The sequence below is a fragment of the Haemaphysalis longicornis genome, unplaced genomic scaffold (assembly GCF_048455015.1).
Source record: "Haemaphysalis longicornis isolate Haplotype H1 unplaced genomic scaffold, Haemaphysalis longicornis Haplotype H1 scaffold_9, whole genome shotgun sequence".
Lineage (NCBI taxonomy): Eukaryota > Metazoa > Arthropoda > Arachnida > Ixodida > Ixodidae > Haemaphysalis > Haemaphysalis longicornis.
In genome coordinates, this window is record NW_027526460.1 from 9,634,125 (window position 1) to 9,645,868 (window position 11,744).

Consider the following 11,744-nt stretch of genomic DNA (forward strand, 5'->3'; position numbering starts at 1 on the left):
TATATATATATATATATATATATATATATATATATATATATATATATATATATATATATATTATATACACCATTTTACAGATCTGTATGTCATGATACCTTAGAAGTGAGTGAATATAACTTAGGTGAGCCCAACGGGCCATGCAAAGGAGGATGATAAGAGTAACATTTCGGGGTGAATAGCGAGTGTGGTGATCTGGGCAACAAAATCATGCAGTCCTAGTTCAAGTTAAATGAAAGAAATTACCATCCCTTCGTAAAGAAAGTTGAGAGAAGCTCGAAAGCTAGCAGTGCGTCCAACCTTCGCTCTAAGTGCGCCCAATCGAACGTCAAACCTTCAGAGACGCAAGTCGCAAACGAAGAAGGAACCATGAGACGATTCCTCGCGCACGAAGTAAACGCATCTACGAGCGATCTATATGTATACCGATACGTTGGTTATGAGATAAAGGTGTACTATTGCACTCATTCTTCATGATCGATGCGTGTATTTTATCTAGAACCATTACTTTTCGCGATTATCAAGTAGCCGTTCTGACACAATGGAAGCTCGGTTTAACGCACGCGCTGTGTGTCCAGAGATCATATCTGAGCTTCTCATTCTACCAACCGTCCGGAGAAATGCATTAGTTTTTTTACAGAACGCCATCGGTCCCACCAAGAAAGCTTTCGCTCAAAAAAGTCGGGTTGGGCCAGGCATATAATGAGCACGGCTGACAACACTTGGACCACCCGAGTGACAGTATGGATACCGAAAAATCCGGGGCAACGGAAGGGATTCTGACACCTCAAGATGGCAGCACTTGGGAGTATATGGGACGAGCGTTCGTCCCCCAGTGGACATAATTGTGATAATGACGACGACGATGATGATGATGATGATGATCACAATTGTGTCCCCTGGAGTACAAGCGCCCCTCGTATGTACATAATCATCATCGTCATCATCATCATCATGGTGGTGGTGGTGGTAATAAGAAGCATGCTCCACAAAACCTATTTCAATGAAATTCCACCGTCAATATACGTGTCATCTATGGCAGCCTTCTGGGCGCTCTGTGCGATAAAGGCTGAATGATAGGAAAAACTACAAAAAAGGTGTTCACATCGTGCACAAAAAAGTTGTTACTCTTACGTTTAGCATTTCGTCATCTCTGTCTCCGGGGGTATGGAAGAAATCCTCCAGGATCACGTCGCAACTCTCCATGTATCGAGCTACCCACGCCTTTTCAATAATGACTACACAAAGATGACGAAAGCCGAGCTCATTATTTTATACATGTCAAAGACCTCGGCATCAGATATCGGAGATCCGCTCCTGGCCGCGGATAGGCACGACGTCGCAGGGAATACACACAGCAACATTATTCGCGTACGGCCCGGGTCACATTGTTCACCGAGGTACGATGCTGAAAACGAAACAAACAAGAGCCCCAGAAAGGCAATAACCTTCCCCGCTTATTACCTGTCAGCCCAGTGGTTATTACTAGCGTCAGACAGGTTGCCATGGTGGCGGATAACTGTAATATAACGCGGGCCCGCTTGCGAAACATTTCTAATTTCTCTTCCATTAACGTCGCCGCAGTGCAGTCCCTATCTGATATTTTTCTGCTATCTTTTAATCCAGCTTAAGTTCATAGTGAATGAACGCTCTCCTTGTACATCCCCCGATATTTAAATAGCTGCGGTCTCAGTGTCACCATCTCGCTGTAAGATCGTGAAGGGAGGAGCTTCAACACATATGCAGATGCAGCGCAGTTCGGTGTCAGGAATTTCGTTCAACAGCTGTGCACCCCCAAGGGAGCTCAAACAAAATAGGCGCCCCTCGGGAGTCTCGTCTTTTTAGTCTGAACAGCTTGCTTGGCAAAATAAACAAAAATTTAAGGAGCGGCAGTGCAGCAACTTGACCGCTATGAATTAAAAGATGATTCGCAAGAGACACAGACAGTAGAAGGACGGGTTATTATATATATATATATATATATATATATATATATATATATATATATATATATATATATATATATATATATATATATATATATATATATATATATATATATTTTTTTTTTTTTTTTTCGGTTCGGTGTCGAACCGAACGGAAAACCGGAACTGAATCGACAAAAGAAATAACGGTTACCGATTCATGCCGAACGGCTCGACCCTCCGTTGTTGATACTGCACAGTAAATGCAATTCAGGCCTTTTTTCTTTCACGTACAATCAACTTCGTACCCGCTGGCGCACTTTCTCCTCCAGACAATTGAACATTATCACGCTCATGTCACAACAGGGGAAATGAATGAGCACCAATGTAGCAATGGTCTGTTGCTGCGGGAAGTGCGAGCCAGACAATTGAGCGCTACCACGCTCTATGTAACAACAGGGGAAATGAATGAGCACCAATGTAGCAATGATTTTTTGCTGCTGGAAGCGCGAGCGTAGTGCAAGCTGACCAAACGAAATGTCATTCTTGGCAGCTTGGAGGGGATATAAAACGACTTTGCCCTTGCCTAGCTGCGACTTTATTGGGGCAATCAAGTGGCAGGAGTGCACCACTGCGCAACAGCGAAAGCCCACACCCGATGTGTGAAATCTTTTTACATTTCATAATTTGTTTAACAGGTCCGACACCTGCAAATTGCTAATACTTCACAAGTGTGACCGCAGGAGCTGCTCAGTGGCTAAGCCATTTGCTGCTGACCACAAGTGGCCTCGATGTCCCTTCCCCACGACCGTGTTTCTGAAGTAGTACATGGAAATCGAGAACGTCCGCTTAATTTAAGGCTACCGGCCTGCATTATAAGCTGCGCCTCGGAGCACAGATATAGCACGGGCATCAAATGCGCCATTTTTTAAAATGTGTTTACACGGAAAACAACAAAAAAGAAAAGGCGAATCACGTTGTTTTAAAATATTACGCAAAAAGTAAGTAAAACCGAATAAGTAAAAAAATCACCAAAACGTGGATATTGCTCTATACTTTTCTTTGCCCTGCCTTTCACAACCAAACGAGTCATCAATGCTAAGGAAGTGAGTTCCGTGGTCAGTTTTTGAGCACAGTACAGTGGACAAGTTCCGTTTTTTACAGATACAAATAACAGATGTGTCAGGGAAAACTGTTAAGGTGCGCACTTAATCCCTCGGCAAGAAACTGCAGCCCTCGACCTTGTCTTGGGAGCAGAAACAGTAATAAAGCAGATGCCACGTGCAGAAAGGCAGGCTGGTACCTCAAACTGTCCCATTCGCTCAGGGATCATCTTTTCTGCTTGTTCTCAGTTTTCTCTCTCTTTCAGATCTGCTTTTTTTTTCGAAGGTGCACTTGTACTGACTGCCCAACTCGCTACATTACTTCTAGTGCTACTCATTCCGGAGGATGCTACTCGTACTGCTGTGGACGAATTAAAGAGCGTCTACCCAAAAAAGTCCCATCTCATGCTCGGCGCGTTAAATTTACCTTTCATTTTGTAACAGCATAATCTTTTATAAGATTCCGCAATGTAGCATACGGAACGATTGCCGGGGGTCAGGCGGTACGATGACATACTGATTGTAATGCACACATCCGGTACAGCTATCGCAAAAGGAATTGCAGTGGCCAGAGCAATAATGCAGTGACTGAGCGTTAACTAAAGCTTACATTTAACAAAAATGTCGTTAACAGATTCGATAAGGTGACAGCTAACAAATTATTCAGGGTGACCAAATATCCTAATTCATTGGTAGTATTTATGTGCCTGTTGTAGGAGTTTTTTTGTTACAAATATAAAAAAAAATGTGCGCCGTTGATATTAAGCGCTGGTATTTGAACGCGCCAGTACAAAGGCCTAAATTTAAGGCTTCAAGGTTAGCGTGATTGGCGATTCCATAGCGACGATTGCGATATCAACAAAAAAGGAAAGGGCAGAAAATATATCCCGCCGTCATATCCCTCGGCGGTGGCTTTATGAATAGTCACCAGGACAACATAAAGTCTGCGCGTGAAAGTAGGTGCTAAATGGTCGCCACTTTATCTGTTTTTCTAATATATCGTAATTGTTTAAAGTTTGCTTTGCAATTGCGCCACTGCCCTTGGGGAACAGCAGCATTTTGAATTTTTGTTTGTATTTTGATTCGAGTGTCGTTTTAAAGTACTAAAAGCTTTTTTCTAATTTCAACGATAATTCTACTCATCGAACCGGTTCGGTACGTGACTTTGTCGAACTGGAACTGAACCGGAACGAAATTATTTCGCCTGAACAAGAACCGTAACCAAAGCGGTATTTTTTTCGGTTCGACACACTGATATATATATATATATATATATATATATATATATATATATATATATATATATATATATATGTACACACGAGGTATAGGCCATGGTGGTACTGGGGCGTATACCTGACACCTTTGTTTACGTAGCCCTAAAGCAACTGAAAAACCACTTGCAAGCACCGGGTACCGGGAATAAAGAGAATCCATTGTGATGACGAAAGAGCTCCGAAGATACGGACCATCGCGAAGAACTGCGGTATCCAAGTTACACAAACGTATCCTGTTGCTGAAAGGACGTTAAACGTTTTGCGGCAGTTTTAGTTTTCGCAGAAAAGCAACTAGCTTCGCTAAATTGTCTTTTTTCTCTTTGGAAAACAAGACACCGAGGGTTGAGAAGAATCGTGCGCTGCGAACGTAGATAGGAACTTGAGTCTGGGCGGGAACGCTAAAGTCGATAAAGCGGGGAGTCCGGAGGGTCGGGGCGAAGAAGTGTCTTGATGCTGTCATTTTTGGCGTTGCCATTCGGCGCGAAGGGAATGTTTTCTGTTTGATTTCCTTACCGGGACGGAGTGGATGCTGCTTCCTGCGAAACATGCTCGGCTCTCCTTATCAGCATTATGCTCGGAAACCTTCCGGCGAGGAATCTTTTTGTTGTTTACCGACCTATATCGGGGACAAAAAAAAAAAAAAAAAAAACAGTCGTGGAAGCTCCGCGGATGTTTCTTGGCACATCGCATCGGCAGAAACAGAACCATTTGACGAAACGAGTTTCAGCTATTTACAGATAAAAAGGACTGCGGGAGGGGTGAAAAGGGAGGGTTATAAGACGTGGAGGCAGTGTTGAAAGAACACAAGAAATGCGAGTATTTTACTTAAAAATATTCTCACGAAGAAGACGATGAACGTGTGACACGGCGGTGCTCGTGCCAAGATGGCTGACACCATTAAATCCATCTCATCATCTCGACACACTCTTGGCTTAACACCTGTATTATATTATGAAAATATTTTCTAGCTCTGGCTCTGAAATACAAGGTAATTGCGAAATAACGAATATGCAGCGCACACACACACACCCACATACACACACGCGACGCGCGCGTGTCTGTACAATGTCTGCCCGTCTTTACATTTCCTTACCGTTCACGAAGATGCGCATTGATTTGACTGATCGATTGTAGGTTGATTGATTGATTGATTGATTGATTGTGGGGTTTAACGCGCCGACGCAACGCAGGCGATGAGGCGCGCCGTAGTGGAGGGCTCCGGATTAATTTTGACCACCTGGGGATCTTTAACGTGCGCCGAAATCTCGTGCACATGAGCGGCCGCCGCGGCCGGGAATCGAACCCGCGTCCTCGTGCTCAGCAACGCAACGCCATAGCCACTAAGCCAACACGGTGGGTTTCTCGATCTATCTTGTGATCCTTTATAAAGGCGGACCCTCACTTTGAAGGGTCGCACAGCCCCGGATTGCGTTTGCGACCGCTCTGTTTACCTGGAAAACAAGGGTTCCACAGAGATAGCGCTGGGCAGCGGCGGCGGGTGCAACAAGCCGTGTAGGGACCGGATGGAGAAGGGGGAGCGGGAGTTAGGTGGCGTCTGCGGCGGAAATCCCTCCTGCAACGGGCCCCACGTTCTCACGGTCCCTGCGCGTTACGTGCAATGCGGCCGGGGCTTCGAGCGAAAAAAGCGTGCCTGGACAGGTTTTGCACCGCTCACACCGATATCGTGAGCCGAGACTTAGCCAACGCCTTTTAGAACAGACAGCCTACGCGTGAGTAGGCTGTCTGTTCGTAAACGACTGACAGAAGTCTCTTGTTTGTAGTCCTTGCCCAAATCGATTGACGCCGCTGAAGTCAGATCGAGCGGCGCTGCGAGAAAAGCTAGAACAACGAGGTGACGCACAGGCTTTTTTCGAGTCCAGGGGGCGTTGATTCAGCGCGGGAGCCCCTCTACCACTGTGCGGGCCGCGTGCATATTCGCCTGCTTCTCTGGATGCACCCGAACACGCGTTCCGGCAGCAATACGCGTTATACGCGCACATCGCACGCGATAACCGTGGGAGTCTCCGGCCGTGGCGCGCCGGCGATTGTGTTTGCCGACCATCGCAGCTGAGGTGCGCCGGCGGCAGGTTAGACCTTCCGTATTGTCTGGCCGCCGGCGCGATGGGTGTTTCGCACGCGCTGATAGAGTCGTATTCCGCGGCTCGACCGTGGGATAGGGATATACAGGCTGTACCGGTCCCGGAACGTGTACATCTGCGGCCTGATATGCAGCTCGTTATCAACTGCACGTTCAGCGAGCGCTCTTGGTGGTGTCGTCAGGTGTGCATGCGCGCGGCTAAAATAAGGTCGTTGGCAGGCAATAAAAAGCAGCGCCAGTGAGGTTTTTGCAAGGGCTCACATCTGTAGCAGTTACTGCTTTTTTTTTTCCCGAAACGATCGGTATGCGGCAACGTTCTTCGATAGTTGCTTAGTTCTGTCGTTGGGAGCGTTGCTGTGTCGCCTGCAACGGGTTGACATCAGTCGCTCTGACATTACCTGCTGGTTAAGATCAGCAACTACCATTCGCTGGGAAACACGGGCTCGAAAACAAGATGGCGACCTCACTCAGCGCCTGTGATATGTTTGGCGGTTAAGTTTCTGCCGTTCCAGGGTAAACGAGGGTAACCCAACAAAAATAAAGTGCTTTGTAATTGTTGGCCGATAAAATTAATGTATTGACTATAGAAGTTGGGCTATTCTTTATTTTATTATGCAGTTTGGCTTCTAGCTGCGTCACTTCATTGGAAGCTTTGGATCAATGCGCTGCAGTTGGGCAGCGAACGATGACGACGAAGTTTTCCGTCCCGAACTGTTCCGTGAACATCGTGGGCAGTGTGCTTCATTTCGACTGGGCTGATCGCCCGATGAGTGCGGCATGTCAGTGCAAACACGCTGTGCAAATTAATGGCCGAGCTAAGCGCGCATGCAACTTGTTGAGGGATAATCTCCCATTTTTTTCCGGCACTAACGCCGTAAGGCTGTTGGCCGCACCAAATATGGCTTTCTGTTTAAACAGGTTTGTCGCTTAAAGCTATTTCGGCTTGGGAAATTGACCTTTTTCCAGTAGCGATCTGCGCATGCGCGGGCTGCCGGTCCGCCATTCTTGGCAGGCGCCTTGGGCAAAATAAACAAACGCGCCCCTCGGTTTTCTGCGTAGGGAGCGGCTATAATCTGCACGTTTTCTTTTTTTTTTTTTCTCTTTGGACTCCTCATGGTGGGATCGTAGGTGCATACAATAATGGATTTCTAAGAAAAGGGGCGAAGTCGCTTGAGACTGACCACGCTTCCAGCACATGGGTGCCAGTGAGGGGGTTACGAAAATGAAAAAAAAAGGGGGGGGGGGGGGGGTGCTTCGGACAGGGCAAATTAGTCACGAGAACGTTCGCCTGCTACCGTGACATTCATGTGAAAGGTGCGGGTGACGGGTCAGTTCGGGAGGGGCAGCAGGACCAGGATATTTTGTGCACGAGTTCTCCGAAAGCCAAAATTTCTTGGGGGTGTGCCTTACTGCCATTTTTAGTTCGCCGTGGCGGGCGCTAGAGGGACCGGTACTGGAAAAAGGTCCATTCAGTCTCGGGTGTAAAGTGACGTGGTTACTGTGGGTAGCTTAAAATCCCTAGAGAGTAATACACATCTTCGTCATCATTGCAGCAGTTACTTCCCATTTCTCACCAGACTGGGCACGCCGTTCGCGAACCTGACCACCAACTCACCACGTCGTTTACCGAACGACGCGCCAACTCGCCTGCTGACACCGCTTGTAGTGTAATTTTTCCGTGAAGCTTTCCCGATATGGCTCCAGTCATAAACTAGGTTGGACCCTGGTTAAACTTTCGTTTTTTTTTTTTTTTTTTTTCCCGCATGACTGAGCTGCTCATATTTGACCGCAATTCTTTATGAGGTTTCCACGAAAGTTGTGAATCGCAAAGTCTCGTGTGAACAAAGGTTAAAAAGAAGATACTGGTTCTGCCCGGGTTCGAACCGAGGACCTTTCGCGTGTAAAGCGAACGTGATCACCACTACACTACAGAACCCGACCGTTAACAGCTGCCTGCCTGTAGCATAAAAATTATCCCCGACATCATGTCAAGCAGAGCAGTGGCGATTATTCTCCTTTTGTCCAAAACGTAAAGCTTCCCATTCACATTCAGCACTACCTAGATTAGGAGAAAGCTATTTTACAGGACCAGAATCCACGGAAAATTTCTAGATGTTAGAGGGGAATTTTCAAAAATGTCCCCTAGAGGCTCGCTATACTATCGCATACTTACCCGATCCCTTCACGTATTATTCGTTTGTACATTTCCGTGGGGTTCTGTAGTGTAGTGGTCATCACGTTCGCTTTACACGCGAAAGGTCCTCGGTTCGCACCCGGGCAGAGCCATTTGTTCTTTTTTCTTTTGTAACTTAGAATTTTCTTGGGAATCCCGTGGGAAGCGGCGCAATGAAGCCATGTCATTCCGCCAACAAAAGGTCGATATTACGTGGCCACGTATATAGGCTATCAATGACTGCCGTCGGCAATGCTGTTTTCTTATCAAGTTGACGTCATTCACATTGTTCCATGGGGAGGATAATGGATCAGTTGAAGCAAACATTCAGCATAATATGCGATCGTATCGATTCCGCCACAATTCAAGTGTGGCGAGGAAGCATGACGGCCTGTTTCATTGTCCCTTCCCCCTCAGCGTCGTAGTAAAGCTACACGATCACGAATTCGAGAAAGCCTCGAGCGCCTACGTGCGCTCAGCTGTTATAAAAATATTTTTCATAAAATAATAAAAAACTTAGTAGAAACCAATGACGATAGCATCAGTCGATAACCCGAGGTGTCTGGCGAAAAAAAGACTTAATGGAAATAGCGGTATTTGGTTAGGAAATGCTTCTGAAAATTTTGTTTAGAATGCCACTGGACTGAAAAGTATTAAGTGCGAAATTTATTTGTTGAGAAGAGTGATAGGAGATCAGAAAGAGAAAGGGAGGTGAAAATAAGCAAAAATGATCTCTGAATTTTTTCTTTGAAAGTCACGACATCGAGTTCATCTGCCAAAGGGTATACTCTTCGGTTGATAGTCCAGCGAGCATCACCGCTGTCATCAGTATGAGCCGTTGCCATTTTGCTATTGCTCTCTCTCTCTCTCTCTCTCTCTCTGGAGCTATAACGTACTATTCGTTCCTAATATATGTTCCGTAAAGCCTACGATATTATAACGATTCTATAGCTCTTTAATAAGATATTTTTTTCTGTCAACATGCTTCCGGTGATTAATTGACTGACCTGGAATGGCTTGTGAGCACCCGCGCTACTTCCTAAAAAAAATTATGGTTCCAGCCAGCACTTTTGGATAGAAATCTGTTGCCCGGGGTCGTCGACTAGATTTTTATCCGCGCTTTCCGGCTTTGTGGTTAGCGTTGTTCAAAAACCCCTCGCGTCATCCATGCGCCTTCCCTAATAGCGAAACAAAACAAAACCAAAACGTTCTACTGCGCTCGGCTGGTTCAAAGGGAGCAGCTTCGCTCAACTACGTCCGATAACCTGAAAACAATGCGCGACAAAGCGGGTTCAGCTATCAGTGCTATGCCCTCTATGGCAGTTCCCCAGTAGAGTGTTGCGGCCCAAACTTTTATCCCATAACCGCTTCAATCGCCGGCAAACCGCGCTTCGGAGAATGAATTTTCACATCGCGCTTTACGGGAAATGACCGCGCGCGCAGCAGGCGCGGCGGGTAGAGGGCCGGATAACTAATTGGCGTCGACCGCAGCTCTGTGCAGTGGTCTCCAGCGCGGCAGCAGCGGCGGGCATTGCCATTTTGCTGGGAGCGCGCAAGCACTGCAGAGCCGCTGCCCCTGGCGGCCGGCTTTTTTCCTCTTTCCTGCTGGGCAGCAGTGCTTGCGCGTCTGAATGGACGCCGCGCTTCCCGGCCTTTGTGGTGCCGGATGCTGCGTCCAAAGCGTTTGGGAACGACGTCCCGTCCGGAGGCGCTCCAAGTATGGGCGCCTGCCTTGTATGAATACGTTCATAAATATTGACGGGTAGCGGCGATTGTTATTGCTCGCCTTACTGCTGGCGGAAAGCGGGGATTGTTGTGAACGAAACAGAGCCGCGAGCTCCTCTCCTTCGTTCTATTTATCTACGTCCGTTTCTTCACCAGTTCCGCAGAGACAGTGGCTAATGTGGGCGTCGGGCTGCTTGGTGCGGGAAGAAGTAAAGAAAGCGCGCGCGTAGAGGAGTGACGGGAAAAACTATGTGATGGGGATGTCCCATAAACAGGGCAAGGCGAAATGAAAGTACATTGTTTCCGTCATCTTCCGCACTAAGCTGATGGTTATAAACGTACCACCATAACTGTCTCCCGGGGTTGTTACAAGAGAATACTCATGGAAAGTGAAGGGAATTTGTGAATCAATAAATAAACATTATCAAGAAGACGGTGGCCTATAGATGAAGTGTGCAAGAGGGCGGGGGGGTCGGAGATTTGGCCGCATTTGAAGTGCAACACCAGGGGTCCGCGTAAGTGTGGCGCGGCACCCGGTGAGTCGATACACTGTTTGTAAGCAGGAATGTTTTTGGTGTATTGGCTGCAATGAGAGTCGGGTTACGTCACCTGACGATGCAGGATTGCTGTCACTGTGGGAAAACTGAGAAAAATTGATGCACTAATGTGGTTAAAGCAAGAAATACGTCCAAGGGAAAACTCGAATAAAAGCTTGATCATATATAATAATTGACCACAGAGAGATGCGGCTTCTTCTGACACCCTTCAATGTCGCTGCAAAAGCTCCAGGCGAAATTAAGGTCCCCACCCCACAGACTGGTTTCTGTCTGCATGGCCGCTCGGAACAAAAACGTCCCCCTCGCCCAGTTCCACCGGCCACGAACGATACTTTGTCCGCCACCGGGGTGATTGCGGCTAGCCGAGCGCACAGCGACGAAGGAACCGCAACGACCACTTCCTCCCCGACCCCATGCGCTAGTGCCAGTTTGAAAACGCCGCAGTGCCCACTGCTTGCACGTACGCCCCGGCGGGAACTGCGCGCCAGCGCTCGCATGCGCGGTGCTACCACGCGTCAGAAAGGAACGGCGGCGGGTCCTGCGTTGACGGGCCCGAGAGGCCAGCTCCGGGCAATTGCTGGGTGCGCACTGCGCGCATGATGGCAGAGCCAGCACTTCCGCCAAAGTGCGGAAGTGCTCTTTTTTCTTTTGTGCCGCTGCACTCTTCTCAGTCATAAAGTATACACGACATTTGTGCAAGTGCCGCCTCGCACTTTCCTGCGTTAATGCTGTAACATTTGTAGTGCTACTTCTAAAGATATCTGATGCCTGCGTCGTGTGCGTGTCCCTGTCCAAAAGGGCGGTACAAGGTAAATGTAACTGGTAGCGAAGCTTCCATAGAAGCCCATACGTTCAGAAAATGGCGGCTCTTAAGCTGCTCAGCGGG

At 47.5% G+C, this 11,744-nt stretch overlaps 2 non-coding genes across 2 annotated transcripts; one reads left to right on the forward strand and one right to left on the reverse strand.

Annotated features, from left to right (window-relative positions):
- Positions 1 to 8,266: 8,266 nt before the first annotated feature.
- Trnav-uac (transfer RNA valine (anticodon UAC)) lies at positions 8,267 to 8,339 on the reverse strand. Its single transcript has one exon. It is a non-coding gene; the product is annotated as a tRNA-Val (tRNA).
- A 277-nt stretch (positions 8,340 to 8,616) lies between these two features.
- Trnav-uac (transfer RNA valine (anticodon UAC)) lies at positions 8,617 to 8,689 on the forward strand. The gene has a single exon. It is a non-coding gene; the product is annotated as a tRNA-Val (tRNA).
- Positions 8,690 to 11,744: the final 3,055 nt, after the last annotated feature.